The sequence below is a fragment of the Gopherus evgoodei genome, chromosome 12 (assembly GCF_007399415.2).
Source record: "Gopherus evgoodei ecotype Sinaloan lineage chromosome 12, rGopEvg1_v1.p, whole genome shotgun sequence".
NCBI classification, from domain to species: Eukaryota; Metazoa; Chordata; order Testudines; family Testudinidae; genus Gopherus; species Gopherus evgoodei.
The window spans coordinates 14,544,056-14,570,614 of record NC_044333.1 but is presented as its reverse complement, the minus strand read 5'-3'; the positions used below and the strand labels follow the sequence as shown (position 1 = coordinate 14,570,614).

Below are 26,559 nucleotides of genomic sequence, written 5' to 3'. Positions count from 1 at the left end.
GATCAGGCTCATCCAAATGAATTTTGGAATATACATTTGAAAATAAAAATCTACATCTTACACATGCATTAAACACAAAATATAAACAGTTCAACCTAAATACCTAATTATTCTTTCATGAGTCAGGCCTTGAGGAAGAAGAACGCTATGATATGTAAAGACAAACCTGTTCCTCCAGTTGTTTGTCATGCTTATTGGACATAATAAACTTGGTGTGCTAGAGGCTATAATTAATCTCTACTAAATCAACACCCCTCCTATGATAGCTTGTCTACTGAGCTGTCTAGTGACTCTTAAGTCTTTGGTAGATAAACAGTGATTTGTTATCATCAGGCAGCCTGTCTTTCCATCTCATTTTCAATAAGATAGAGTAGGTTTTCTATATATCTTGGCCTAGTCTCACAGTCTTTTTCACCACCCACTGTCCCATAACATTGACTTACTGTCACTGCTCTGTAACAGAGTTCGGCAATCAACTTCCTGCATGAGTTTGAACAATTTTAGATTCTTCTGAATCCAATTATTCTGTTCTGTTTGGATTGCTCAGTGTGTTGTTTTTAACTAGAGGAGGCTAGGTAACAGCAATGCTCTTCAGCTCTCCATTGTGAGATCTTAAGAAAAGAGGATTTGGGGGTGGGGGGGAAGAAGAGATGGAGAAGCACAGAAGTAGTCTTATGACCAGTCTATAATCTCAGTTTCTGTAATTTTTTTTAAAAGGGATGTTATTGAATAATATATTGTAGTTGTTTCTCCTCCAGTGAGAGGAATTGGTCAAGAAGAGTTTGATTTTTCCAGGAGTATTTTATACCTATTAAACTTCATAAAATAAAACATACTCAGTTGAATCTTTAGCAATGAACTATTGGTGAACCCTTCTGTAGGCTGTATAAGCCTCTCAATGTTATTTGTATTCTGATATGGCCTAGGAGCCCTAGTCATGATTCAGGACTAAAATACCCACAAGGAGCTTACATTCTAACTACCAGACAAGGTACAATAGGTTGATACACTCAGATGTACAACAATGAAACTACACTGTCAATATGATAAAGAGACCTCAGTTCACCAGCAGCCTAACTATTGGCAAACTTTTTGGAGGCATTGTAACAGAGTTTACTTACCACTAGAGATCCCCTTGTTGCTCTGACTAGGGATTAGGTCTGTCTGGACTGATACCCCCTTCTGTCACTCACTTACACCACAACTCCTCTTGTTCACAAGTTGCAATGCTGCTGCTTCTTCATGTTGTTCCTCCAGCCAGATCACTATATACATTTCCCTACTGTGGTACCAAAAAACCTCACAAGATCTGCTGTCCTTGTGAGCCTTCTTAGTCAAGACAGTGCAGTTTATCCAATGATTAGTAGGGGAACCCAAGCCCATGTACTACTCCAGGTTCCAGCCCAAGGACTCTACAAACAGCATTCAAAATCTATATGGTTTTAACCCTTACAACCATTTCCTTGAGTTTCTTCCTACTGTTCTCTGTAGGTACTCTTCATAACCATCCATTCGGATAAACACCTAGTCTCTATACCAGTATCCCAAGTCTTCTGACTTGCCCTGATTTCCTCTTTCTCTCCTGATTTTCACATAGCAGTTCACTGTGCTGCCTTCCTGACTTTATACAAGCCCTGCCTGCTTTTGACCAGATGGGCTTCATCTTCAATTAGTGTTTGTCACTTCCCCGGATGCAGCCTATCTATTGGGTGTCTGGGAAGTGGGCGGGCAAAGCTGGGGGGCAAAGCCCGCCCACTGCTAAAGGATCCCCCCCAACCTAAGGGGAGGACCCACAGAACCCACTGAGTTCGGGGGACAACTAATAAAAGAACAGGGACAGGAGTGAGGTCAAAGGGTCATAAGAAGGGAACCTGACGGGGACACCGAGCAGAGAACCTCGGACAGCGCCCACTGCTCCTTGAAGGCGTCAAGGGAGCCAGTGGACGCCGCCCAGAGGAACTCCGCCCAGATGCGTGAACGGACCATGGATCGGAAACAAGCCCCACAGTCACCGGGGTCTCCATCGGCCAACCTCCTCTCCCTGGTCGTGTAGATGGCCTTTTTAGCCAGGGCGAGGAGGAGGTTGACCAGGAGGTCCCGGGACTTCGTGGGGCCATGGATAGGGAGTGCGTACAGAAGGTGAGGGGAAAAGTGCAGCCAGAAACGTAAGAGGATGTTAATGAGGAGCTGGTTTAGGGGCCGGATGCAGCCTACCAGGTTAATTAGCCTATTCTGAGTCACCTTCACGCATTCAGGGATGACATGGAGTAAACAGCCCATCACAGGCAGGATGGAAAAGGAAAGCTTAATTTGAAAGAGGATAATGGAGTAGATGTAAATATGTTTACAGGGAGCACTTATCAAGTGTGAGGGGCAGTGTGGGAGAAAGCACAAATCTAACAAGTGGATGATACATCAGCATTCTGGGCAAGACTGCATTTGTCAAAACCAGAGAAAAGTATGTTGAAGTAATCAAGACATGACATGATGAAAACCTTGGAGGAGAGTTGTGCCTGGATAAGAAAGGCCTTATTTTAGAGATGTTATGCAGAAAAATCAGCAAGATTTAGATATAGCCTGGATGTGAGGATCTTTCCTGGTGAGAGGTCTGAGTTGAAAATGATGCTCAGGTTATGGCCATGAATGAAAGGCAAGATGTTGGTGTTGTCCACAGGGACCAAGAAAGGAGGTAAAATGGAGGGGAAATTCAGAGCTCTGTTTTAACCACATTGATCTTGACCTGGGTGCTAAACATCCACAAAGAAACATTAGAGCTGAGAGAAGAGTTGGGGGAGGGGGCTGTCCATGAATATTCATTCAAATTTAAGAAATTATTTCTATTTGTCTGGATAGAGTATCTTGTTAGATTTCCATGACACTCCAGTGGTCAAGCTTTGCTAGCATGAAAATTCACAAAATGCAAGATGAATGCTAAAACATCCACCAAAATCAAATTTTAAATTGTGGATTTGACTGCAATATTCTAAATTTGTTCAGTGCTGGCTAGTTACATAAGTCACACATTCAGGAAACAGAAACAATAGCATATAACTTATGCAAGTAACCAATAAAGTACACATTTAAAAGTTCAGATATTGAAGCTTTGCAATGTACTGTTTGCTAGCTAACAGATAAATTTGGGAATTTGCTCATGAATATTTTGCAAAGAGAAAAAGTGATTTTCAGTGTCTAATTTATTCTTTATTAAGAATATTGATATGTCATATATATTTCTCACCAATCCATTAGCAAGCACATTTCAAATATTTGCTATCAGCAAATCAAGATTCAAAAGATACTTTAATTTATTCAGTGCATAAGGAATCAGTTTGAGGAATTCATAATTTCCTAGATTGTTAACTTCAGTGCAGAAACTATGGGTAAAATCCTGGCGTCCCTGAAGTCATTAGGAGTTTTTCCATTTATTTCAGCAGGATCAGGAGTTCACCCTGTGTCTTTACATAGCATCTGGAATAATAGAACCCCAACCATAATTGGAGTGCTTGGGTGCCACTGTAATATAAATCTTTAATAATCTGCTTGTGGTTAGTTTATCAGCAGAAAGTGAGGCTGTATTTTTTAAATAGTCTATTCAAATTATTCACTCAGGTGAATAAAATATTTCAGGTATACTATTATTATATGAAATATAATAAAAGCTACAATCAAAATAACTGAATAAAATACATATGTGCCTTATTTTTTAAATTATGGTTGTTTGCCAACTCTCTAATTCACACTGTGTCTCCTCATCATTAGTGAGAAATAATCACAGTTCCATGTATGTAGTTTTCTTGGTATGTCGCAGTGTATTATATTTGTGTTTATTACTAAATGTGGCCCTTAATCTATACAAGGGGCCAGATCTTTTGCTATGTCTAATAGAGATGGACAGGTAGGAAAGGAACTGGTTTTGAGACACTTTTCTGCTCCTCTGATGCTGGGGCTAGTTCAGTCTTGGTATAACTTAAAACTGCCTAAGGGCTAGGCTAACAGTTCCCTAAAATTCCTCAATTCTGTTAAATCAGTATAACTTTTGTTTAGACAAACCTGTAGCAGAGCACCTACCCCACTCTGGCCTGGAAGGATTAAAAAAGCCAGAGAGCCTGTGCAGAGCCCCAGCAAATCATGGAAGGGCTTATTGGGAGCCAATCAGGTGGAGGCTTGAAAACAGCCTATTAGGGCCAGGCTGAGCCCTATAAGAAGGCTTCAGGGCAGAAAGGAGTTGAGTTGTGCCCCCAATCCTACCTTGAGAAGAAGTGGCTTTTGTAGAAACACTTAAGACAGAGTAGTGTTGGGCAGGGTTAGCAGAGGCTGGAAGAGTTCAGGGCTGATGACTGCCAGACTGGGGCTCTGACAAAAAAGGGGTGGGGGCTATGGGGAAGTGGCCTGGTGAAGTAGGCAGTAGAGGAGAATTGGAGAATGGCAGTAAGTAGCTACAGCTAGAGTAGCAGTGGGCAAACTTTTTGGCCCAAAGACCACATCTGGCAATAGAAATTGTATGGCAGGCCATGGATGCTCACAAAATTGGGGCTGTGGTGTGGGAGGGAGCAAGAGTTCTGGCTGGGGCCAGCAATGAGGAGTTCTGGGTATGGGAGAGAGGGCTCTGACTGGGGGTGTGGGCTCTGTGGGGGGACTGGGGATGAGGTGTTTGAGATGTAAGATAGTGCTCTGGGCTGGGACTGAGGGGTTTGGTGGGAGGGGGATGAGGCAGGGGTGCAGGCTGTGGCTGAGGATGAGGGGTTTGGGGTGCAGGAGCATACTCTGGGCTGCGATCAAGGGGTTTGGGGGATGACTGGGCGATCAGGGATGTCAGGGGGGAGGCTTAGGGGTGCAAGCTCTGGGTGGTGCTTACCTCAAGCTGCGAGATTATAGCCCTTACTCTTTAACCTCAAGCAGTGGCATGTCCCTCCTATGCGGAGGCATGGCTAGGCAGTTGTGCATGCTGCCCTGTCTGCAGGTACTGCCCTCACAGTTCCCACTGGCTGCAGTTCCTGACCAATGGGAGCTATAGGGGTGGTGCTTGAGGTGGGGGCGGCATGCAGAGTGGAGGCCCCTGGCTGCCCTTGCACATAGGAGCTGGAGAGGAGGCCATGCTGCTGCTTCCAGGAGCTGCATGGAGTGGCCCCAGAGCCTGTTCCCGGGTGGGAGCTTGAGGGCTGGGTTAAAATGGTTGTGCTAGAGGGTTCCTGGGCTGGGGCCCAGTGTGGTGGGCAGGCCTGTGCTCTCTCTTCTCCCCCGTTGCCAGTGGTGACTAAGCCAGACTGCAGTTTGCCCTTGGAGGAAGGGGCTAGACTGAGGGCTGCAGTGAGCCACTGAGGCAAGCAATAGACCCGCAAGCTGCCGATTCCCTATAAGGGTGGCGAGAGCTAGCAGACCGGGCACAGCCGGAGGGCTTTGTCCAGAAGCAGATGTCACAGTCCGGGAGTGAGGGGAGTCCGACAGTGGAGACTGAGAGTAACGCTGGGCAAGACACCACTAGTGAAGGTGCTCTGCTGAAAGAGCTAATTCCCAAAGCAACCAGCAGGCGGCGCAGCTGTGGTGAGTCTGCACCCTGTTCCAAAGCCTTTCACATTTTTTGACTTTTCAGAGTTATTTGCTGTTTATTTGCAGAGTTATTTAGACTATCTGCTTAGTCCCAGTTAGGTTGTTAAATTCATTGAGGTGAATAGGCTAGGAGAAGAGCTCACATCTCAGATTAGGAGGACCAACACCTATGTCACCAGCTATTACTTTGCCAAAAACTGTCTTTGGCCACGCTGGATTAACAATACATCTACTTACACTGTGACAACTATTTCTTATTGTAGCCAATCTTTACCCAATCTAATGTAGTTTAATAAAATTTAATTTAATTTGACATTTTATTTAAATAGTTTCTTGACTTTATTATGGAAGGCATTATTACTGGCTCATCTCAAGGTGAATGGCCACAACTATGTGTAGTTAAGTTTCTATGTAATATACAATCATACTTATGTTATTTCATGGTGTGTGCAAAACTTGATTTCTTTTCTTAATTGCTGGGCATGGAAAATGTGCTGCAGGAGTCTCTGTGCACTAAAATTGCTTGGCACCTTCCTGGTATATACTACACTTAAACTACAAGTCTTAACTTGTTTCTGAAATGGTACTGAACAAGGTTTGTCTCCATCTACACAGTTATAGTGAAACTATCTAGCACTATTGCTGACACCAAGTATGAGCAAGGGGAGATCTTCCTACTTTAGGCAAGACCAAAGATGTTAAGTGGCCCAAAGTTAGTCAGCCAGTCAATATCAGAGCCAGGATTGGACAATAGGAGTTCCTTCCCCTTGTCCTGTGCTTAATTCACAAGAATGGACTTGATCAGTTCTCATGTTTGCATCAATGTAAATCAGAAGCTTCACTGAAGTCAACTAAGTATCGGTGTAAGACTGACATGAAAGCACAATCAGATCCGCTACAGCGCATAAGAACCAAATTCTTAATAAAATGATTCTATATATGAAAAACAAAGTGCATGAATTTATATATTTAAGAGCCAGATTTTCAATGGATTTCTTAGTGGGTAAATGATACAAAAATCCTATTTATCAGTCCAAATGAAAGTGACCACATTTGGATGTACAGATACTAAACTGGATACAGCTACTACTTGCATATGTAAATTTGAAATCAGGATTTTAGTACAATGGGAGCTAGTTTTGCATTTTTTTTTTGAAGCTTTGGTTTGAAAAGTTTGACCAATATCCAAATAAAGAAAATACATAAAAAATCTACCTTTTAACACACTTTCATTCTGTGTATATATCACAGGGGTTTCATCAAAGAGCAAAACCATTTTATTTGTATGGCTAGTTTTTGCTATATATATCTATTTTTAATTGCAAAATATCTGGGAGATTATAGCCCTTACTCTTGAACCCTGAAACAACTTCACAATTATTTTTAAAAGCAAAAGTTTCATATTCATTCAATCCATCGAGTATGTAGACTGATGCATACTCTTGCAGGAAAGAGTAATGTGATAGTTTATCTACTTAAATACCACAAGGGGGCAGCAAGAGCTCTTAAGTATTCAGCAGTTGAAGCAGCAAAAAGTTAAGAGGAACCTTATGTTTCAGATTCTGAGGGTTGAGTTATGCAGTGCTTAATTTGTGCCAGGGCTTGCAAGGGCTGAGCCACAGCATCTCTGGGCTTGGCAGTTCATAGCCCCAGCCCCTCTGGGTTTGCCATATCAGTTATGAAAGTACAAAAATTGCTTGAGCCTCAACACCAAAGTGTTGGAGCCCTGGCACCTCTTTCATTACAAATTAAGCACTGGAATCATGATTATTACTACTCAATCATGATCTACTATATGAAATAGCATCAGATAAATGGTTCTCTTTCTGTAGAAAGTAATCCCAAATCTTCACACTTATACTTGGAGTGACAAGCTTGTTGTATTATGACATTGCATCAAGTGAGAACAATTTTCAGAATGTTGATTTCACTGTTAAAGTCTAATAGAAGGATTAATGGGAATGAAGAAACATTATTATAATTGAATAGACAATTATACAGCAAGCTTTATGTCAGCATATCTGTGATCACAAGGCAAAACAGGAAAATCCTTACCTGAGACCATTTTAACTTACTTATGTGCTGACGGCTGTACCAACTTGTGGTTATGCCACTTATAATAGATGATGCTACCCCCATAAACAGGAATATCACTGTTTTCAGTCCCAGGGTCAGTTTTGTCCCATTTTTTGTGAACTCCAGTCTAGCCACCTAGAAGAGCCATCCAACCTGGTGAAATTGATAGTTGGCTAAGTATATTTGCATTTCAAGAATCTGCCCCCTCCAGGCTTGTCACGCACTGACACCTTGTCCTACCTGCCTGAGCTTCTAGACCCTGATCCAGCAAACCACTTACGCACATGCTTAAAGTTAAGCATGGCCAATGCAGCTAGCAGCAAATATCTTCTCTAGGTAACTGGGCTGGAGTTACAAAAACTAAACCAAAAATCAGTGTTCTGTCCTAAAATGTAAGTCAATGGAGTTTATGCTTCTGCTTAGATTTAACCATGTGCTTATTCATTTACTGAATGAAGGCCACAGCAAGACTATACCCTTTCTATGAGCCCTCCCCCTACTAAAATCACACCATTCATTTTATTTTTAATATAATGAAAGCTTCTGGCCCTTATGGTTACTGAGAAGTTTGAAAACATGACCCAATTGTACTGTAAAGCTTCAAAAACCAGAAGATAAATAAGCCTAGAAAGTATAGGGTTTTTTTCAAGCCAGTCACGATTGTAGGGGGTGGGCTTGATTAATCATTTTTGCTTGAGGTTAGCAATATTGCATTAAAATCAACAGGAGTATTTTGATTTGGCCATGTACTGCATATAGGAGCTGCAAAGGGCTGATTTTCACCATATAGGAGTAATGTCCTAAGAATCTCACTTTCTATAAGGGCCTGATCCAAAGCCCATTGGATTACTTCAGTGTAAAGTGCTTTAAAAAAAAAGACTTTGCTAGCTTTATGTGGTTCAAAATTTAACCCATAAAATGTTAATGTAATTTGTAATGCATCAAGGAAGACAGGGTTGTCTTCAAAGAAATACATTCCTGGACTGTCTTGTTTAAAAAGCAAGTATTGCAGCACAAAAACTGACTCTAAACAAAAGTGAAATTGACTTTATTTTCACATTTCAGTTGGGAGAATGAAAATAAACAGTGGGCATAAATATTGAAAAGTTAGATTTTTAAAGAGTATTCCCTTTAGTAGTGTAAGATACAATTAGCAATATAGGCAAGACATCTGTTTGCTTTGGTAATAAGAATTTGAAGAATAAGTCATAAGAAGGTCATCTTTTAACATACCACTAAAAAGTTTAAATTATTGATTGAAGGCACAAAACATTTGAAATAGGATTATACAGTTACTACCTAAAAGATGGTAAAATTACCCATTTTGCCTGTGTGCAACAATAGGGTCAGAGAAAACTTGTGTCTAGGTGCCTACAGCTCTAGTTGCCAAAAATAGTTGCTAGCACTATTTATTTTCTGAGGGTCAAGTTATTAAGGTCATAATATACAAGCATTTGAGTTACACTAGTAGTGATCTAATTTCACTACATGCAATTGAATTAAATCTATCTAATCTGCTCCAATATATTTATGCCTTAGGAAGTAAGAATTTATTAAATTGGTTCTGTGGCATATAACCTCCTTTCTGTATTATGTCATATTTTCCTAATTTGTACAATAAAAGGAAATTATACATTTATGTCCATCTCTATAATTTGCTCATCTCTTAGGCACAGTAAATCAACAATTATTGATTAATTAAATAATGTTTATACTGGCATATGTGGTAGAGTGTGACAGCAAATAGCTAGACCAGAGGAATATACAGTAGATGAGTTCTGAATATGAAATGACAAAATTAAAAAAAAAAGTTGGGATTTTCAGGAGAGACTAAGAGTTGCAGCTGTAGAGAATGGCAATGCTGATGAGTTTATGAAGTTATTTGTAATGCCACATTTTCAAAAAGGCACAGGTGATTTTTCACCTATAGTTTGTGGGTGCAAGTGATATAGTTTTGGAGCCAGATACTCACCTGGAAGTCCGTGGAACTACACAGACTAAGCTCCAGCCATTGATATTTAAATACCATCTTTATAGACACGTGTTCTTCATTATATCCAGATTTGTCATTTCCCTCAGTGGGGCTTCCCTCTGCTTGCAGCTCCAGGAGCCTGGACTTGTCAGTCATCAAGAGGTTTGGACTCTCCTTCTGGGAAAATTCCCAGTTCAGTATGTCTCCTGGCAGTTTCAAGCGTGTGCAGACCGCCTGCTGTCTGGAGTTACAGATAGGAAAGCATTTAGTTACTTGAAGCTTTGCCTTCCCCCTTTGCCACTCCAATCCCAGGCATTTTTCTTGGTGGTTTCTGGCCTTTTAGAAATACTTGGCTCCCTAGCCTGCAGTAGCTCCCTACATGTGCTGGGATTCAAATGACAATTCAGTCAATCGAGAGAGACAGAAAAGACCTCCTCTCTGCTTAATTGCCCTCACTCTTACTGAGGGTATGTCTACATCTACAATTTTGCAGCGCTGGTTGTTACAGCTGTGTTAGTACAGCTGTATAGGGCCAGCGCTGCAGAGTGGCCACACTTACAGCAACCAGCGCTGCAAGTGGTGTTAAATGTGGCCACACTGCAGCGCTGTTGGGAGCGGTGCATTGTGGGCGGCTATCCCACAGAGCACCTCGTCCCATATCGGCGCTGTGGCTTGTGGGAAGGGGAAGGAAGTGTGATTGTCTTTCCGCTTCCTGTTCCTGTTCCAACGCCCCGTGGTGCTTTGGTACACATTCGGAGCAGTGTGGCAGCATTGTGATTGTACAGCGCTTTTTCTGCGATTTTTTTTATAAATGGATCCTGAGCAGCTGACGACCTTATTGATGAATGTTGCCAGCACATCGCGCTTGGCAGGGGAGCTATTCCTTCAGCTGCAAAATGAGAGTGAGAGTGAGAGTGAGGAGTCAGACGATGATATTGAATCGCCTCACTGTGAAGACAGTACATTGCTTGTGGCAGTAACAGACGTGCTCAGCTCCGTGGACTGGCGCGTTTGGGCTCGGGAAACCAGCACTCAGTGGTGGGATCAAATCGTCCTGCAATCCTGGGATGACGAGCAGTGGCTGCAGAACTTTCGGATGAGAAAAGCCACTTTCATGGCACTGTGTGCTGAGCTCGCCCCTACCCTGCGGCGCAGGGACATGAGATTTAGAGCTGCCCTGCCTGTGGAGAAGTGGGTGGCTATTGCAATCTGGAAGCTGGCAACTCCAGACTGCTTCAGATCGGTGGCGAACCAGTTTGGAGTGGGAAAGTCTACCGTTGGAATGGTGCTGATGCAAGTTTGCACAGCCATTAATCGCACCCTGCTAAGAAGAACCGTGACTCTTGGGAACGTGCAGGACATTGTAGATGGCTTTGCAGAAATGGGGTTCCCTAACTGTGGAGGGGCAATAGATGGGACTCATATTCCTATTGTCACCACCCCACCTGGCATCAGAGTATGTTAATCGCAAGGGATATTTCTCCGTGGTTCTGCAAGCGCTTGTGGATCACCGTGGGCGTTTCACTGACATTTACTCAGGATGGCCTGGAAAGGTGCACGATGCACGCATATTTCGGAACAGTGCCCTGTTCAGGAGGCTGAGGGCCGGGACTTTTTTCCCAGACCGCAAGATCACAGTAGGGCCGTGGAAATGCCCACTGTGATCCTTGGAGACCCTGCTTACCCCTTAATGCCATGGCTCATGAAACCATATACAGGGAAGCTTGACATGAGCAAGGACCGGTTCAACTACAGGCTGAGCCAGTGCAGAATGACTGTGGAGTGTGCTTTTGGCCGTTTGAAAGCTCGCTGGCGCTGTCTTTATGGGAAGCTAGATTTGATGGAAAGCAGCATCACCGCAGTTATATCCGCGTGCTGCACCCTCCATAATATTTGTGAAGGGAAGGGTGAAAGATTCAGTGAGGAATGGACCTCCGAGGTTCGACGCCTGGAGGATGAGTTTGCTCAGCCAGAGAGCAGGGCTAATAAGGAGGCCCAGGAAAGGGCTTCAAGGATTAGGGATGCTTTAAGGGAGCAATTTGATGCTGAGAGCCAACAGTAATGTTTGATGCATTTGATGTGCTTTGCTTTACCTTGCTGTGTAATATTTCCCACTTCCAGCAACAATAAAACGTAGTGAAAGAAATAGAAAGAAAAAACTTTATTCAACAAACAGTACATAACAGGCAAGGGGGTAGGGGTGGTGGACTGTACATTTACAGGTTTTAATATGTCCTATTTTGATCAATATTCCCTGTCTGCTGCACTTCAGCATTACTATGCTGCAGAACAGTGGGGGTGGAGTGAACAGGGTAAGAATTATAGTTATCAGGGCTGGTAGGTGATCTTATAGGTGTTGGGGGCAGCTGGGGATAATATGGAACTGGCTGCTGGAGAAAGCTGTTTTGTGGAAAGACTAGGGAACAAGGAAGAGGTCTTTGGGAGGGCTGTCGGTTACCACGGTACATATTTGTCTGCATGGCTACAAGAGACTCGAAAGACTCAGTTTGGCGAGACAGGAGGCTTATCATCTGCTTTGTGGTTTTTTTGGCAGACAATTCCTTTCTCCTGCTTTCTGTTTGCCTCCATTCATGTACACTCTTTCTCCATTCATGTACACTGCTTCTCCATTCATACGTCTTCTCTCTCCATTCCTCTGTATTCCTACTTTCTCTGTTGTAGTGGCTCATAACAGACTTGATCAATTCCTCTTTTGATTTCCTAGGATTCCGTCTCAAGTTCTGCAACCTACGTGAGGCCGGTGATACGGCTGCAGTAGTCAAGGTCCCTAGAAAACAGAGATAGAACCATGTAATACACAGAGGCATCATTGTTTATTATCACAGTTTGAAGGACTTTTGAGACTTTTGGTAGCATCCTTCTCACATACCTCACATAACACAGAGAGGGAAGGCAAGCTAAGTCATGGCGAGAAATGGGGTGAGTGGTTTTGCCCCGATTTCCCCTTGGGAGTGGGAACTGACCACTGGGTCACTGGGGTTTATCAGCAATGGGTACAGGAGGTAGCTGGTGTCCTGAAGAAGGGACAGTAGTGAACAGGAAGGTGGTGAGCTAGCTGCTTGGGGTGGGGGGGGTTTCTTTGGTCCGCGTTCACGCCATCCTGACCGTGAGGGGGGGGTGGAAACGCGGTGCTGGATGCCTGCTTGGATGGGGGTCGGGGAACACCAGAGCACACCGCGGGGCTGGATGCCTGCTTGGAGGGGGGGGTCGGGGAAAACCGGAGCACACCGCGGGGCTGGGTGCCTGCTTGGATGGGGGTCGGGGAACACCAGAGCACACCGCGGGGCTGGGTGCCTGCTTGGATGGGGGTCGGGGAACACCGGAGCACACCGCGTGGCTGGATGCCTGCTTGGAGGGGGGTCGGGGAACACCAGCGCACACCGCGGGGCTGGGTGCCTGCTTGGAGGGGGGTCGGGGAACACCAGAGCACAACGCGGGGAAGGATACCTGCTTGGAGGGGGGGCCGGGGAACACCGGAGCACACCACGTGGCTGCCTACATGCTGGGAGGGGGGGGTGGGAAACACGGGAGCACACCGCGGGGCTGCCTACGTGCTGGGATGGGGGTGGGGGGGAAAACAGAGCGCCATGGGCTGGGGAACCGTGAATCTGGCGCCCTGCACTCAATTACCCCTAAACTCTCAACAGGGTTTCCTACTGCCAGACATATCACTGCTGCGTGTTACCTGGGAAGAGAGGGAGGGTCTTCTACAGGAATGTGGATACCGCCCTGGCCCCTATGCAGCTTGCCTGTGTGCAGCCATGGTCCCCCCCACCCCTCGCTGCACAGTGGATCGGACGAGTTAGCCTGACCGGGACAGGGACCACGGTGGCTCTCCCAATCAATTTGAGAAAGCAAATTGCAAACGCTCTTGCAGAAACATTTCAAGAGATTACCAAGGCAGATTACAGAGACGTGATAGATCAAATCAATGGGCTATTCCACGTTTAGGCATGCATGCAGGCAGCCATAACCAAAATCCTCCTCTCCCAAAACATAGAAATCTACTTACCCCGAGCACGATCCTCAGCTTCCTCCTCAACATCAGCTTCCAGCTGCTGCGACTGGCTAGCCTCCTCCGGGCTTGAAAAGAGATCCTGGCTGCATGTGTCCTGGGACTCCAGAGTGTCTCCCTCCACGCCAGTAGCCTCACTGTCTCCGTCCTCTACAACATCCCCCACTGCTCCCTGCTCTGAACTCTCCATCGTGCTCCTAGGATTCGCAGTGGGGTCACACCCAAGTATGGCATCCAGCTCCTTGTAAAAGCGGCAGGTTGTGGGGGCAGTTCCTGAGCGGCGATTTCCCTCATGGGCTTTGCAGTACGCACTCCTCAGCTCTTTAATTTTTACCCTGCACTGCAAGGCGTCCCGTTCATGGCCCCTTCTCATCAAGGACTGTGATATCTGCCCATACATATCATAATTTCTCCTTCTGGAGCATAGCTGTGTTTGCACAGCCTCCTCTCCCCAAACACTTATGAGGTCCTGCAGCTCTGCATTGGTCCATGCTGGGGCTCGTTTGGTGCGTGGAGGCATGGTCGCTGAGTGATTGATAGATTAATTGCACTCCACACCTGGCTGAGCAAACAGGAAGGGGATTTTTAAATTTCCTGGGGCATTTAAAGGAGGGGTCAGGTGAGCACAGGGCAGTGAAGTTTGCTTGATTACCAGAGAGGCTTCTTCAGGTATGCTGGGATACCTGCTTATGCCACGGAGGTCAACAAAAATGCTGGTGAGTGTCTACACCTGATGACCAGCGCTGGTGATCCAGTGCTGGATCCTCTACACCCGAGGCTCGACCGGGTGTACGGCCAATGCTGCAAACAGGGAGTTGCAGCGCTGGTAGTGCCGTGCAGGTGTGTACACATCCTAAGTTGCAGCGCTGTAACCCCCTCACCAGCGCCGCAACTCTGTAGTGTAGACAAGCCCTGAGAAAGAAACTTTGACTGCTACTGCTCCAAGTAAGCTCTCACATCCATGAGAGACTCTTTTCAGCAATCCCTGATGCCAGTCCCTTTTACTAGTTCCTGTTTAAAGCTAAAGTCCAGCAGCTCCCTAGCATGAGGTAGAATGGAAGGCATAGCTAGGGCAGAAGGTAGCAGCCAGAATGCAATTCCAGCAGAAGGTTTGTCCATCATTTAAATTTCCATTTATAAGCCTATCTCCAAATAATCTTTTACCACCTTTTGCACCTTCAGCCACAGTTTGCTAGTCAGCTCTCTTCCTAATCCCATCTCCTTCCACAACTATTACATGCTCTTCAGACACCATGATTTTTAACCAGAGAGTACTCTATATGGCCACTAATGGACTCTAGGAACTGATCCAAAGCCCAGTGACTACTGGGAACCTTTCTCTTGACTTCAGACCAAGACAGTGGTCCTCTTTAACACATGACTTCAAATGATGATGAGCCAGTGGTTCCTGGAAATCATAGTACATTGGTTCTACCATAAAATGTGATATCAAACCTTTGAACCAATGTTATACAAATTTGTCCACCTCCAACCCATACAAAAAAGGAAGGGATTCAAAACACCCTGAACCACCAGCTGAAGACTGAAACCATTGTCTAAGTCCTAGAGGACAAGAATTGTAGATTCCTCCATCAAGAAAAAAACAAAGCATTTTTTAGTGTTTATGAAGATGAACTTCCTATTCAGAGCATCAAGCTTCCAAATGGAGTCTTTGTAGTTCATCATCCAGGCAATGAATGAGCAAAATAGAAAGTCACTATTTCCATGTTTCTAATCTTCAATTGCACTAGTGACTCACACATTATGCCATTTTGGGCCAGTATTTTTAGTTTAAGGCTCTACCATTCTGCCTGGCTACAGCTCTGAGAGCATTTACCAAAATTATAATGATGCTAATGGCCACATTACAGAAATGGGACAACTGGCTGACTAATGGCAATTTGAAATTATAAAATAATACATCCTTTCTCTCCCTGTGAAAGTTTGTTCAATTATCTGTTTTGCTTTGAGGGATGGGTGAGTGGAGTGCTGGTTCATTTCTTTTGGAAAAACTTGCTGTGTTATTTCCCAAAATATTGTATGGAAGGAGCAGCTGATATTGTGGGAGTGGGATTAGGAAGTAAATAGGGGAAATTCATCAGGACTAGTAAATAGCAGAGAGTTTACAAGCTTAGAAACTTTACTAATTATTAGCAGTGCTCTTTTTGGATATAGGATTAAAACCTTGGGGCCCAGGTACCAAATGAAAAAGAATTACTGAAGTAGGGGTATCCAAATCACATTTAAAATTTGTCATAAATTAATACACAAACAAGTACTACAAATTAAGACCATATAATATTCCAATGTGCATATATTGAAATTTAATTGACCTATTCAGAAAGTGCATGGTCTATTCCTTAAAATGACATAATTGTGATACCCTGTATAATATTTATGTATCAGGTATATAAAATATTTTGATAGTGGACTAATGACAAATGCTAAGGATGGAAGACATTTCAGCCAGGAGAATCCACAGATCACAGCATTGAAACTGTAGCTTAATTTCTTGGTGTGGGAGACCTATAATTTCAGAGACATTTTCAAATGTCCTCCAGTAAATGATGCACATAAATGTATTTGTACATCAAGTACTGTCTGTTTAAAATTCCGCTAATATGCATCCACTTTTGTAAAGCTCTGAGAACTATGGTTGAAAAGTGTGATTTAAGGACAGAATTAAAGAACTATAATGTGTATCCACAATTTTTTTTTTTGCATGTAGAAATATATATACTGCCACATCTGTTAGCACAGTTTAAAAAACTGGCCTTAAACGAGTATGAGTATTGAGGCTGGTGTCATCACTCTGTCCAGTATGCACCCCTGACCCTTCCTACGCCTGGACCCTAGGAACTGAGAAGTGGTAAGTATCTTTCTTACTTTACAATGAAGTGGAAACACGAGTGCAGTTTTCTTACTGAACCTAAAGTCAGGCCCAGCCACAGGCAGCGCGCACCCCCGCTGCGGGGAAGGAACTGTGAACGGAGAACGCCTCTGAGCCGCTCCACAGAACTGCAGCGTCACGCAGAAAGGATTTGCTCCGCCGCACGCAGCATGTCCCCCCTGCAGCTGCATTCCTCAGGCAGCGGGGTGCCCCGGGCTTTCGAGATGATACAGCCACGGGAGATTTTTACGAGGAAAACTGTGGGCGACGAGGCGGGGGGGCGGTCGGTCGGTCGGTCGGTATTTAACGGGCCCGCACGTGAGCCGAAGGGGTCCTTACCCCAGGGGATAACCCCTTCCCCTGTCCCCGCACGTTGGCACAGCAGGTGCGAGCCATGGCAGCGGGGCTGGGACCGGCGGGTGGAAAGGAGGCTGAGGCCGCGGCCGCCCGCAGCAGCAAGAGGGCGCCACTGTCCGCCGGAGCGCTCCGCTCGCCCCTTGGCTTTCCCCAGCAGCGGGGCCTGCCCAGCATCCAGGTCTCTGCGGGAACCTCCAGAGTAAACGCCTCCAGGATTGGCTTCTGTCATTGAAGGGGCCATATTGGATCAGCTCAGCGCTGCTCTCACGCACCATTTTATCAGCGGCTCTGAGTCTTTCATCTGCCTGGATGCTCCCGCCCCACCCCCTCCCCGCCCAGGGCGGCTCCCCCCGCCCCTGCGGCCTGTAGACGCGTGAGGACACGGTGTCTCGAGGAAGGAGCCTCCCAGCCCCACGCCGCCTCTCGCGCACACTCCTCCCCTACTCACACCCCTGGCTCGCTCACTCTTCCCCGGCTCGCAGATCCGCTCTCGTCCCTGCCCCCCCCCCTCCGGCGGAGACACCGTGTCAGCCAGCGGAGGCGGCCAATCAGCGAGTGGGTGACAAATATGCAAATGTGCCCCCCCAGCCCGTCCCCTCGGGTTCGCTGGGGCTGGTGGGGTCGCGGCGCGGAGCTAGTGAAACTTCGCCAATAGCCCTCCTGTTTCCCTGCCCGGGCGGGGGAAGAGCAAATCACGCCGCGCCGCCTCCTCCCGGGCCGGTGCCAGCCAGCCGGTAAGTGGTGCCCCCAGCCAGCGGTTTCCTGCGCACCCCGCGGGGCCAGAGCGGCAGGGGGATTCCCCGAGGGGGGGGGGAGCCGCCGCCCCCGGAGTCTGGCCGAGGCAGGGAGCTGTCAGGCGCGGGACATCTCTCCCCACGCGTGCCGGCCAGGCGGCCGCTGCCGCGTAATGGCGAACCCGGCGGTGAGTGCGTGCGAGGGGACTGGCTGCTCCCCGCCGCCCCCGGAGCAGGCCGCGCTTCAGGTGGCGGAGACACGAGCTGCCCCTGGCTCCCCGCCGCCCACACGAGGGGACGGCGCGGCCGGGCCTGCTCTCGCCCTGCTTGGCTGAGCCTGCTTCCGCCCCTCGCAGGGCAGGCGCGGGGCGACTGGCAGAGGCTGGGTCGCCCCTGCCCCTCGCACCCACCAGGCGCCCCCGGTCGCGCCTGGGCCGGAGGGGGGGGTTGGAGTCGGGCCGCAGCATAAGGGAGGTCGGCGGGCGCTGGTTCCCCAGCGGGCAGAAAGGCGGCGGCGGAGGGCGAGGGAATGGCGCTGGTTGCCCATCCGGCAAGTGGGCGAGGCGGCTGGGGGAAGCTGGTGCCCACAGAGAGGGCGGGTGCGGGGCGGTGCAGGCAGAGAGGGAGGCTGAGGTTGGAGTTGGCTGCCCCCTGGGCCGGGGGGAGGGGAAGCGAGCGGAACGGAGCTGGCTGCACGCTGGGCAAGGGGGCGTGTTGGAGCTGGCTGCCTATGAGGCAGAGGAGGGTGTGCTTTGGGGTGCGGGCAGCGGACCTGGCTTCTCCTCCAGGCAGGGCGGGGACGAGGGGGATGGGAAGCTGCTTTTCCTCTTGGCGGATTAAAAGGGGTTTGGACTGCAGATTGTGGGCGTTGCTAATAGGCAAGGTGGGGGTGTAAGCTGGGTCCCTGGGATGGCAGGGTCAGGGTGGTCGTCTTGAGGCTGTCTCCCTCCTGGGTGTGTGAGATGGATTGGAACAATATATGTCAGGAGAGAGTGTCTCTGCTGAAGGCAAGAGGCTTATGACAGCTTTCTGCTGAGGCAAAGGGACCTACTGCAAGCAGCATGGTGTGGAAGAAAACCTATTTTCTCAGACAGGTTGGTGGGAGGGGAGGAGAGGAAGAGAACATTCAAGAAGTCTCTCTTGCAAAGGTGACATCAAGGCCTTCATCTCTTAGGAAGGTTTTCACCCTCCTTATTCACTTTTGCATGCAGAAGACCATATCCACATTAACTAAAAACTTCAAAGAAAGCTATATCACCTCACCATGAGGAGATACAGACAGATCTGGTGTCTCCTGCAGAGGAGAGACTGAAGAGCCTTGGGCCAGCAGGCATGGTTGCTGGGGAGAAAATGGAGACTGGACAGAAAAAAAGGGAAAGAATAAATATAATGCTGCAACAGCCATGATAGTGCTAGAAAGGGTTCTGACCTCCTCTGCCTCTTTTCTTTGAGGTCTTGTGACTTTGCTTTTAAGAGTAGTTGTCTCTGAGCCTCCACCACAAGAAAAGTAGGCTTGTCTGTCATAGCAGGTTTCTGTACCTCATTTCACTTCTGTGCCAGTCCAGAAACACCAGTTTGTTAGGTGCAAGCTTTATCCCCCCTATTTAATTTAGCGTAATAGTAGTCACAACTGAAAACTTCTGAGCAGAAAGACTAGGTTGGACTTCGTAGGTAAATAGTTTCTACTTCCTTTAATATCTTTGAGCAGTTACAGAGTTTCTGTCTAGCATGGGTTGTGAATTTTGGTTTATATCTGTAGGTGAAATAGCCTGTATTATATTTGTGCTGACTTCCTTCAAGTGGTAAACAAAATATTACAACCTATGTGTTTTACTTCAGATTTTGATAATTATCTAAGTGGGAGAGCAAAATAATTTCCTGCTTATTTCCTGATAGTCATATGGTCTCCACCCAAAAAGGCAACCTGATATGTTCCTGCTTGTAGGCATCTGCTAATTCTTTAACTGTCCAGACACACCAGCTTGATGGGGCTGCAAAACACCGCTGACTTAAATTCCTTTTTTAACACATGAAGAACATAAAAAATAAATTCTTACTCTGACATAAGCAATTCATAGAGCTGTGCTTTTGACAGTCATGGATATCATAACAATTAACTATCCACAGGAAAAATACTTCTTCATAGTGAAACTGTTACTTGTAGGATATCTTCAACAAAAGCTTGTCAGCAACAATCAATATTTTGCCATTCCAGGAACATCACAATATGCGATTTGCCAATTGTGCATTGCATGATGTTGGAAACAAATTGGAAAATAGTATAAATAGTAAAAAACTTACCTTCATTAATTTGAGTATAAAGATATACTCAAAGGTGCTAAGATCATTAAGTTAGTCAGTGTTGCTTAAGCTGTTAGTATTCAGTCACGTATATAGTATGTCAGCAAATGGTTCGGTATGTAAGCTCCTAATAGATCTTTACAGTGGAGAGTAGCCCAGCTTGCCTCCCAAAGACCTGTTGGACTCCTGTCCATCTTTATTAAGACTATACTTTCAGGGATCATTTCTATAGTTTGTGACTAAAGAGATCTGATTTTTAAAAGATGCTGAGTAGCTTCATCTCCCACTGACTTCAACATGAGCAGTGGATGCTGATGGCTTCTGAAAATCAAGCCATGAGTTCCTAGTCATTTTTGATTAGGTAAATGATGAAAGCTCAGAGTGGGGGAAAATATGTTTTTAGTGATTGGATCTGTAAAGTGCTGTGATTTGGACCATCACACAGGGACTGTGAAAGCCTTAAAGCAGACCTTGTTCATGTGTTTCCTTTCTATAAGATAGACAAGAGCCAGTGACTGAGAGAGATTAAAAATGAAATTGACACAATTTTTTATTATACTGCTCTATTCCTGTGACATTAGGTAATAGGTATGTTTTAATTTCAACATGCTTCCAGCCCTCCGCCCCAGTGTGCACTAAGAATTCTTTATTTTGTATTATTCTTTTAACATTTTGCTACAAACTTCATTTAATGTAAACTACAACTCATACTTGAAATATTATAAAATGAATAGGTCAGCCACACAACTTTTGCAGAGCTTATCAGGTAGGATTCCTTAATGTGTTGCCTTGTCTCCCATATATCAGACCTGCTGTATAAGTCCTTATGTCTGCCTCAAGTAAATGTTTAGACTCTGAAGCGCTGCATTACTTTGGAAGGAATGATGAACAGAAGTTAGAGCAGAGGGACGAGAATGCCGTGTTCTAGTTTGGTCCTGCACAGCTCTGGGTCACAGTAGTAGTTGTGCGTCCTATGCTACCCACAAACTGAGTAAATTTTCTTTGCTCTTCTTACTTTTTATAGATTGTTTCATTCAGTTTATTTCTCTGATCTTTCCTGTTACAGTCACAGTCCCTTTCAGTCTAAGGAGCAGACTGCTCAATACACTCAAGGAAATCTCAATCTCTTTTAGGCTCAGATTTCATTCTGTTTTCCCATTTCTCCCAATCAGCCTCTTTCCTGCACTAGAGGCAGGGCTTTCAGGAACTTGAAGGAACTGAAGTCACCTTAATGACTCCAAAGCCCACTCATGGGATTTTGTGAGTCCAGAGTTTCTAAGACCTGACAGCTGGATTCCCACTGTCATTTGAACTCCCTGAGGGGCATCTCTCTTGTTCAGCAAGAAGATGGAGTGAAGACTTTTCTTTACCTTCACCATGTTGAATTTGCAGGGATGCAATAACCACAGTATGGGTTGCTAGCACTTAATTCAGATATGATCAGAGTGTGTTGATCATTTTTTTATTTCTCTGGCCAGTTCTCATATAGGCAAGAGAGAACTTGTTTGGCCATTGGCCATCTGAATGTAGAGACTCTTCTTTTTAATGTAAATTCTGGGTATTTCTCTTTTTATTCAACATTCTGATAACAAATACATAAAAAAGCTAGATGCTTTTGCCATCTAAAAAGATCACATGTTGGAGGAACTTGTAGAATATTGAACTGTAAAACACAAACAAAAATAAATTGTGGTATTAGAGTAATGTGGCAAATGAAAGCACACATTAGGCATTTAAGCATTTTAATCTATAACATACACAGAGAGGTGTAAATGTTTAGAAATGCTGAGTTTATTGTATTTGTATACTTTCAGCACGGTGCATGTGCAGCTAGATACACAACTACATTTTAGTGAAAGCTCATTTAAGGTGTTCATGTTGCAGCATTTGAGACTAAAGTTCTTGGTTTCGTGTTGCCCTGCCGCCATTCTTCATTTATAAAAACTGGAGGGAACATACTTGGGGTGAGAAGGTGGTTCTGTCCTCAATTTCACTCAGTTCTTGGCTTGTTTGACAACAAAGGTGCCAGTATGATGTGGACAACAGTTATACTGAGACCTCCAACTTGATTCAGCCTGCACAACAAACAGATGTCTGATACTAATATCTTAGGCTACTATATATAACTTTGAGTGAATTTGTAGATCATAACTTTGATATTCATTGATTTTTGTTTTGTTTTTTATTTTAAAGGCCAGAAGGGATGTTTGTGATCATCTAGTTTGACCTTAAAAACACTGACACTTGAGGACTGTTAATTTATTAAATTAACCATTTCAAAGTTTGTACCTACATAAAAAATAGTCTATCACAAGATGAGGTCATCCCATTCACTTCTTGTGGCCAAATACCAACTTTGACTGTGCTTTATCTAGCTAATAGAAAATTTACTAACAATGAGTACCAATTTGATCTTCTCCTTCAGTGTGGTGTTAACTACTCTCCTTTATGTAACATGAGGAATAAAAACAGTTTTCTGTCCTTAATATATTAGAAGTTTAGATAGTCTTCCAAAGTTCATTCTAAAAAATTGCATAGGCTTTTACTAGCAAATAAAATTTAATAATCTCATATAATTATTTTAAAGTTTAACACATTACTGAACGTCATAGGAGAAAAAGCCTCTGAAGACTTTGTTACTTATAGTGGCACAATAGGCTACTCCTTTAATAATATGAATAACGTCAACTTGCTGTCATTTCTGTACAGGGTGGGTTGATTTACATTGCCAATTTGAATCAATTTAAATTAACATGCAGAAAACCTTGATTTAAATAATCAATTTTAATCATGTTTCGCATGCACTTTTTCATTATTTCCCTGAAGAAAGGTTGATTCTCACTGGCTGGCAACCATTAAAACATGTTGATTGCAACTAAATATAGTATTTACACTAAATTTAATGCTGCTTTTTGCTAACCAGGGATACACTATATCTATATACATTTATTTAAACAATCACATAGCTTAACTTACATTTGTTTAAGTTCTTCATTCTTACCTTTTAATTCTTAGAAAATAGTGAATGATGCATTTATTTACTAGATTGAATTTTTTACTTGCAGTTTGTGTCATGCTCTAATTGGATGGAAATTCAAATTCAATTTTAAATGCACGGAAATGACATTTTAAATGCAATACCACTTTAAGTGTGCTGGATACAGAAGGGAAAAAACAGTTTATCAAAATGTGTTTTGCCTTGGAAAGCAAATCGATTTATTAAACAAAGGCAGTATTTTCTGTAGTTACTGAATTTAACTGACTGTGGTTAGTCACCATGTCCTTCAAGATTTTAGAACTAGTAGATCTCATGTTCTCTTATGTTTTCAACTCCCAGTTGGTTTCTCAGCTTTGAAGGAGGCAGTCATTGAACTAAACTAGTTGAATAAAATGAAATAAAGTATTCTCTCTGCACCTTCAGAAGAGGCTATTGCTGTCTAAAAACTCGTTTAGCACTTCAACAAACTCTTGTTCCAGGTGCTAAATCAGTGACTTACACCAGTTCAGTGGTTTGACTTTCTTTACAATTTAGCACAAACATATCACATATTTTGTATTTAGTTTAAATTATTTTAGTAGATTATAGTGAGTTAAGGCCTTATTAATATAAATTGTCAATTTAAAATTACATTTTAAATAGGTAATATAAAAAAATCTAATTTAAATTAAAACTTTTTTGTTTAAAATCATTAGACATTTTTAACCACTATATTATTGAAAATGAACTTAGGCCTGGTTCTCTTCTCATATTGTAGTACCTCAGGGTTAATGCCATTGAAGTTAGTGTAATTAAACTGTAGGTAAAACCAGGGTAAAGGTAAAAAGAATCAGGCATTGGGTCTGTGTTTCTTGATGGCTGCAATGTACAGTCTTTCAAAATATTTATCACTATTTTTCAGAAGTCACAAAATTTAGTCCCTAATCTAGATCTTTTGTCTTCTGAAAAATTCACAATTATAATCCTCAGAATGCACTTGTGAAATAGGTATGTGTTGCCAGTTTAGGGTGACCAGATGAAAATTCCAAAATATCGGGACCGCCGCAGGAAGAGCGCCTTTTCAATTGTTACACTCACCCGTCTGAGTCTTCGATCTTCCACGGTGCTTCAGCGGAGGGTCCTTCAGTCGCCAACGGTCTTTGGTGGCATTTCGGCGGCGGGTAATAAACCTTGCTGCCAAAGAAGGAAGTACCTGCTGCTGAAATGCCACCGAAGATTGTCGGCGACTGAGGGACCCGCCGCCGAAGTAAGTCTAACAATTGAAAAGGCACTTCCCCTGCCAGTCACTGCCACCTAAGCCACTGGGGCGGGTGTGTGTGTGTGTGTCCTGAAACAAAATATCAGGTGTCCTGAGTGTACTTCGGTTGGGATGTGGGACAAACTGCTCGATATCGGGACAGTCCCGATTTTATCGGGATGTCTGGTCACCCTATGCCAGTTTACTGATGGGTGGCAGTGAAACAGGTTGTGACAAAAGATGTTGATACTGAAATGGGATAAGAGCTCAAGTGTTCCTGTCTTTTCACTGGTGTGCTCAGATGACTAGAATTCAAGAAAGCATTCTGAATCCACTGTCTCTGCTGAAACTATAATTGTGAAAGATAATAAAATTCTCAATGAGATACTTACAGCTTAAGATACTATCACTTTGAATTTATTTTGTTTTTAAGTTAGAGAAGAGCCAATCTCTTAAGGAAGCCTAAAACTTTTCTGCAGTGCATTGTTTGGGACCCAGGTATGTCACATCTGTATTAGAGCACTGTTATAATGTTAGAGAAGTTTTATGTGCTCCTCATCTCAAAGATGTGGGACTTTCCTTGTGAATAAATGTGATGATGAGAGGAAAGCCTGAAACTGCACTTGTTTTGCACAATATATAGGGTAATATCTGGAGGAATATCTGTGGCACCTTAATTTGAGCTTCATTGAGGCTTGAAATTCTGTTTTTTTTTCTGAATTTGCACAGAAAATTACTTACGCTTATGTGCAAACAGTTTTCAGTGCTGTCAGTCTTTGTTCAGATCAGCCTTAGTCAACAGCAAAATAAATATAGCCTCTGCTTTGAGCTTTGTTTACACCCTTGTGCACGTAATAAAATTATCACTGCTCAGAAAACCACCACACAACCTGGTGGCTGGCAATGGCTCACCAGGGCAGTCATGAAACTGGAATACCAGAGTTATTGAAGGTCAAGATTAATGTGTATTAGTAGAGTTGTATGATGAAAGACGGTTAGATTGTGAAATGGGTTAGTAGCTCATTATTTTATCTCTGGAGATCTGTAATGAAATCTTATTTTAGGCCACAAGAGAAAATGAGAGAGCGCTTTTACCTGGTTCTTAGTGAATATTTGTCCATATCACACAGCTTCCATGTAATTGTTCTGGAAAAATCTTGGACTGCAGAAATGGGGGTACTGCAGGTCAGGTTTGAGGTGCATCGGCAGAACTTGTGACAAAACTTCAATGATGCTTTGAATCTGTTTCGGGTGTAGCAAAGCTTCTGTAGCTGTCTCCGAAGTTATCACTTATTTTTATAAATACTAAAAACTTACGGAAAGCATCTCATATTTAATCCTAAATAAAAGCAAATAAACCTTTTACCTCCTTCCCCAAATTAAAATGTTTTCTTAATCTTATGAGAGGTCTTGGTTTCCACACATATATATATTTCATTCTGATCTTCCAAAGGAAAAGTATATTCTTCATATTGGCATGTTCAGATAAGCTATATTTGGGTGAGAAAATGGAGAACTTTGGTTCACTTTCAGTTGTAAAGTGAACCAGGATTCACTATATGGAGTCCTGAAGCTTGTCATAATGGCTGTAGAACCCTTCATAGATAATTTTTGGAAATGCCAGATAAAAGTAATCTTGAAAGAGCAGATTGAGATAATATTTTGTTCCCTTTTTCCAGTAATCTTACCATTGAAATTTTGGACCCCAACAGTCTTTCTCCCATGGAGAAGTTTTGGAGTAGCATGTTTCCTTGTTCTCAGAGCAGAATATTCAAGATTGTTTAACTTCTTCTTTCTCAACTTGTCGACATCAACTTTGCTGACAAGGTGCAACACACACCTGTGTTGGTACCAGTGCTTTCAAAGAAATATTCTAGTCCAGAAAGTTTTTTCTACAACGTTGGGGTAGTCTAATTTTGAAATCAAAACTTCTGTTGTATACAAGAAGTTCTTGGTCACACACACATACAAGTAAATAGTCTTTTAACTCACTAGTTTCTATTATCAGGAGTTTTATGTGATATCACAATTGGAGCAGAGTCGTTATCCCAAATAACAAGTGTATTCCACTTTTTACTAATGTATATGGAGAGTCTAAATTGAATGAAGGTAGATTATTTTTGTTTATGGTTCCAAAGGATTTTTTGAAATGGTGATACTTTGGCTCCGTCAAGAGTGAGTTAGGGATTTTCAGAGATGTACAGTTTGTAATATAGGAATGTGTCAATATATGCAGAGGAAGATTTTTACAAAATACTGGTCTCCTTGTTTGGGTAATGGCAGATCATTTTTTAAAGGTGTTGCCTCTAGGATAACTTTGTTCAAACGAGCCATGTTTGGAAAAAAATATTCATTCCAGTTCATGTTGAAAAATTGGTCCTTACAATTTATATGCAACATATTAACCCCAT

The 26,559-nt window shown here is 43.8% G+C and overlaps 1 protein-coding gene and 1 pseudogene across 8 annotated transcripts in view; both read left to right on the top strand.

The window, feature by feature from the left end:
• Window positions 1-17,262: 17,262 nt before the first annotated feature.
• CHD9 (chromodomain helicase DNA binding protein 9) overlaps window positions 17,263-26,559 on the top strand; it is a 204,044-nt gene continuing 194,747 nt past the window's right edge. For 5 of the 8 annotated variants that reach the window (XM_030581909.1, XM_030581904.1, XM_030581901.1 and 2 more), the window contains exon 1: window positions 17,264-17,612. The gene's annotated coding sequence lies outside the window, so the exon portion shown is untranslated. Of the gene's footprint in view, window positions 17,613-17,714; window positions 17,801-26,559 lie in introns of those variants that run through there. The other 3 variants (XM_030581908.1, XM_030581907.1, XM_030581902.1) reach the window with 2 other exon arrangements.
• LOC115660677 lies at window positions 20,115-20,299 on the top strand (annotated as a pseudogene).